We start from the raw sequence: 5,412 nt of genomic DNA, 5'->3' as shown, positions 1-5,412 counted from the left end.
AGAGAGCTTCATTCCTTCTGCAGGTCAAGACTTCCATGCAGTCCTGTGTTTATCCTGACCAGTATATGCAAGCCACAGGGTTCGTGCAATGCATGGTAGGACTTTGCCTCTTGCAATGCACAGTTTACATGCACTGCATTTCAGTGCTGAGGATATGCTGCACCTTGGTGTATCATGCATCCGGAAGTACATGTATGCATCTCATACTCCAGATATGATGATGGGTCAGGTCAAGTATGAATCAAGGTAGATACAAAGCTAGTGGTGATAAAGTCCTAGTCTCGACAGTCTTCGGTAAGATATAGTAACTTAGGTTGAATCCAGCAGGACCGGTAGATCGACAGGAAACCTTAATGTGGTTCTGCAACATAGCAGCTTTCCAAGATTCCTCTACCGACCAAAAATTTTAAAAAAAGAAGAAGAATCTTAGACAGGATGAACAACAGAAGAGGTTTGATATCAGGTATTGTACTTCATAAATCTGAATATAAAAATCAACTATATTTCATAGTAGAAGGGGTTCGAAAAAAGGTATTTTACTTCATAAATTCGAATACAAAAATCATCCATGGTTCATTTTAGAACATAGAAAATTATCCACTGCTAGTAATGATATTTGAACAGCCTCATCCGCGACATCATGAGTTGATTGTCCCAGTCCAGAGAGACTGCTATTCATAAAGCAACATATAACTACTATAAAGCACTGAACAGCGAGCCTCACTCTCCCCACCCCTCAAAAAAAAGAAAAATAAATAAATAAAATGAAGAAAATTCCAATTGAATATCCATATTTAGGGAATACCAGCTAGTTAGAATTCATAGGCATGCCATAAAGGCATAGATCTGTCATTTTTATAAAACAAGGGCCATGGTTATTAACCTCCCATACTGGATGAAGCCTGCCTGCCACAAGCACGGGAGTTCTCTTCAGTACCTTCATCAGACTGCAATAAATTCACCTGAAGAAGAATTCCCAAATATAGGTAATTATATAAACAAGCTCATAAAACAGATGCAACAGTAAAACTTCGGACACCAGGATACATGAATAAAGAAAGCTACCTTAACAATCTCAGACTTAGCAAATGGGTGCCAATACGCTGCCAGGATGCTCATATGAAAAGCCTGCATCGAACGGCATAAGTTTATATGGTATAACATGAATCTATGGAACATGCATTAGGGCCAGCAACAACAAGAAAAGGGGGGGAAAAGTTCTTTCACTGTAGTAAGGTGACACCGCATGCAGTTTAGTTTGCTATCTTAGTATTTGATGAAGTTGCAAGGAGGCAAGTACATGCCCAAGTGAGCAAAATGCCTCAAGGCTGCGCAGTCAGATTATGGAAACTCTGTCACTCAAGCACTGCTAACAAGCCCTACACCATTTCAGTCTTCAGGAGTCCCCCTAACAGTGATAAGTTGGGACTTGAGTACAGAACTTGCCCAATAAATAGACTATCATCATCTCTTTGAAATACAAATCATGACTTGTTAATATTGTTGAATTTATATGCTTATTATCATCTCTACTTGAGGATGCGTGTCATAGCTTCAATCTGGACACTAGTCATGCATCTGTAGAACCTCATATGAAGCTTCTTCCAAGACAGAAGAGTCCCTTCAGTGGTCCTAATTGGTACTGTGTTTAGGAGGATGGTCTTGTGCACTTCACAATCTTGCACAAAGGCTTCTGCAAATGGTTCATTTGATAAGAAAATTGGGTAGTGCTGCTCATTCCACTCGATATGCTGATGTCCTATATATTATGCAACATTTTGGTTTTTTCACACCTCATTCTGGTGGGAGCTCAGGTTAGGTTAGAGATTCTATTACTGGCTTAAGTGCTTTCGTCGGGGCTCCATACCCCTTCAAAGAGCAATAAGTAGGATACTCTCTCACACTACCAGCCTACTGCAGAGTATCACAGACATTTCAGCAGGGTTGCTCGAGTTTGCCGGCTTATCTGACCTAAGCATGTTGTCGAGAATCACGTCATCTAAATATCGTCAAAACTGCATTGAAACTAGATAGCAACCCTTTGTTTTTCATACGAAGAAATTTGTGTTGATGACCAACACAATACTCATCAAAACACTCTTGCTCCTGCATATCTAGCGGCTTGCAAACTTCTCCATGAAGGCCCAGACTACCACACACCAGTGCCAGTTCGCCAATAACCTACCATCTTTAGGAGTTAAATTACAGACTATATAGTTGTATAGTCATAGGTAGTCATTTTGATTATTTATATGCACAGTAAACACATTTAAGTGTAATAACATCAGGGGCTATGAGCTGTTGTAACTTCATTGTACCTTTGTATCCAATAAATGCATTCATTAGGTCATTATAATTCTCCAAAACTCTTGTCTTCACGTCACTACAGCTATGAATGGTTCTTGTCCAAATAAATGGATCAATGCAGTAGGCAGAAATGAAAATTTTGTGCTGGTCTTCTTAAAAATTGGAAGGACAAATAATTCTAAAAGTACTGTTTACATGAAGGAACAATAAACATTATGATGGTAACAGGAGTCACAAAGGATGAAATGATGGGAAATTAATCAAAATGACTGATCATGTGCTAGGAACTGAGTGATGATAATGACAACACCTCAGATTTGGAACTAAAGAACCAAACTCGAAACTACGGGGGGAACTGAGTGATAAGATAGGACCCTGGGATCAGATTGTCAGAGCAAACAATGCTTGAGGAGAACCTAAACCATTAGATGCAGCTAGTTGGTAATGATTGCCTTAACAACAATATCCATATATCAATAGCTTGATTAGCAACTCTTTAAAGCCTAAGTTTTATCAGACTAAGAACACCTCGTGGCTGATGAATCAATGTATTTTTGTAGGCATTTCACTGGTGGACTTCTTTTTTTCTCCAAAAGTGAAAAGTACCTCCATCCAATCAAGGGGAGAAAATAACCAAATGAAGTAATTATCATGGAAAGCTGACCATATGAATTTGCAACTTGCCTGAGAATATGGCATGAAAAAGGTTGACTTGAGAGAAATAAGTGATGACAGACCGATCACCTTAATGGGGAAAGATCAACTCATCAACCCCTTTATTTACTTTGTTTGTTGTATTATTTCTTACAGTGAGAGAACCTTACGGACTTCGAGAAAGAGCAGTAAAGATGATGCAGTACAATAAAGCTACACAACACCTCAGGCAAGCATTTGGATAGAATTTAAGTTAGAAGCAAAGATGGCGCGTTTAAGTTCACAAAGATGAAAAATAAGATGCATGATGGTTGCATTTCTTCAATGGAAAAAGAATGAAGAGTGTAATTCTGTGAAGCGGTCTCGCACAATAACTTGGGTGGGTAGAACATGCACAATGTATCAGCAGGTAAGATGTGTGTGCGCCCACAAACAAATATAAGTTCATTGGTGTAAAAATCCCAAGCACTAATTATTGATAAGTACAATAACCAGCACTTAATGATCGGAACCCCTGTCCCTATCAACAGTACTTCAAGCAAAAAGAATGAAGAATTTTCGATCACTTCAAGGGGATTGAAACTTCCAAAAGCCTGCAGGCAATATCACTGAACAAACTGCCCAAATCTCTAGACCATAGAGATTGTATATTTATAGGCTAAGATGGTTAAGTCAAAAAATAAGACCTAATCCTATAAAAACCTAGGAAAAGTAAAATAAATAGACTAAATAAAAGATAATGGGCTTAGGCAGGCCAGTGGCTGTAAGTTTCCTATTTACAAGAACTGTATGATCTTAGTTATCCATAAAATGCACATGCATCTGCAGTACGTCTGTCCAGGATAACAAAGCATGCATACTCTCCCACAATTTGTAAATGAAGTTCCTATTGGCAGCTATTCTTGTCCATAAATATGATCATATTTGCCCCTATCCCAGTTTGCAAGTCAAATTGTTGGGGCACCTGTCTTTGAAAGTATAAGCACGAAATGGATAGCATTCACTTTAATAGGATGATCCAGCAACCAGCTAGAGTGGTGTGGATAATTAGAAGCAGCTCAGCATCAAATGCATGAAGAAGAATTATGCAATTCAAAAGAATCTTTTTTATATTACAAAGAAAACAGAGCAGCATATAAGGAGAGCAACCACGATGACAAAGATGACAACATAAAAACAGAAGAAAGGATTCGGCAAGGAGTGATGGGGAACACCAAGAGAATACCAGTGATCTCGATCAGTAAACGACAAAAATGTATCACAACAATCTAACCTTAAAACGCCTCTGAGTGTAAGCCATAGAAAGATTGTTATAGTTTTGTAACAACAATACACGTGCTCACCCATCCGCATACAAAAAAACAAATCAGCATAAATATGGCAAGCACATAGGCACCCACCTACTCACAAGCAGAATTTACAAAGTGCATGAGTCAATGCACCAAAATAACTAGTGCAACTATAACATACAATCATAGTTTCTAATGCAAGAAGATAGGAAAAGGCCGATTTGCTCACAAAATAGTACAGATGCAAAACAACATAATCTCTACTTTCTAATGCGAAATATGCAAAATTTTAGTCAAGAATTGGATAAGAGCACATGAATCATATTTCTTGTTAATGTGATAAAAATGATATCAAGTTATTCTCTGATGATTTAACAAATTCCAGCAGTCAGCAAATTTTAAGAATGTCCATAAATCTTTCCCCGTTTGAATCAACATCAATGTATATGATCTTGCAACTTGAGGACACTAATCTTCATCCGCAATTGGTTTGCTGCTCAGTTCTTAAAATAAGCAGGTTCTAGATGTTCAAGATGTTCAAAAGGTAGAAAATCCAAAGATATGACAACAAACAGACCAGAGATCTCGATAGAAGAAACTAAAGCAGTCAAGATATGCAAAACCAATAGCATAAGATCAAGGACATGCACCATATTAAAATTCTCACCCGGAATGGGTCACCCCTCAAAGATTGCACAAACATAGAATTTCTTGAACCTTACCTGCAAGGAAAAAAGCCACAATTCCATTAATGGACATAGACTGTAAATAAACATAACATCAATGTTTCATGGACTCACTTTTCTTTCACATAGAGAATTAGGTTTTTATATTTCAGTAAATTGTAATCGCTAACAATAAGAAGTCAGAGGTGAATTTATTTTCACTGCTACCAGAAACATATAGATAATCTTTGTGCTGTTTCACAAGGTAAAAAAAAAAGTTACTATCCAGTTATTGTCCCAGCAACCTAGGGTCCTGGGAGAGGCGAACTGGGGACAGACCTAACCTTTAGCTTTGTTTCTTGCACAAACCCCATATCCGTGCCATTGCGCTTGTCAACCCCTTTTACCATTTCACCAAGCAATTGTCCCCTCTGCTTCACAAGGTCTAACCCACCAATCCATATTATTAAGTTTGCTGTTCAAATCATATTCTTTTC

General features: G+C 38.0%; 1 long non-coding RNA gene across 1 annotated transcript; it reads right to left on the bottom strand.

The window, feature by feature from the left end:
• Window positions 1-482: 482 nt before the first annotated feature.
• On the bottom strand, window positions 483-4,987 carry LOC120108975. The gene is made up of 3 exons (XR_005510065.1): window positions 4,918-4,987; window positions 1,066-1,128; window positions 483-962 (listed from the first exon to the last, which is right to left on the bottom strand). It is a non-coding gene; the product is annotated as an uncharacterized LOC120108975 (long non-coding RNA).
• Between the last annotated feature and the right edge of the window lie 425 nt (window positions 4,988-5,412).

Source organism: Phoenix dactylifera, unplaced genomic scaffold (genome assembly GCF_009389715.1).
Source record: "Phoenix dactylifera cultivar Barhee BC4 unplaced genomic scaffold, palm_55x_up_171113_PBpolish2nd_filt_p 001689F, whole genome shotgun sequence".
In the NCBI taxonomy this organism is placed as follows: Eukaryota; Viridiplantae; Streptophyta; class Magnoliopsida; order Arecales; family Arecaceae; genus Phoenix; species Phoenix dactylifera.
The sequence above is the reverse complement of the archived record's forward strand: the minus strand, read 5'-3'. Positions and strand labels throughout refer to the sequence as shown.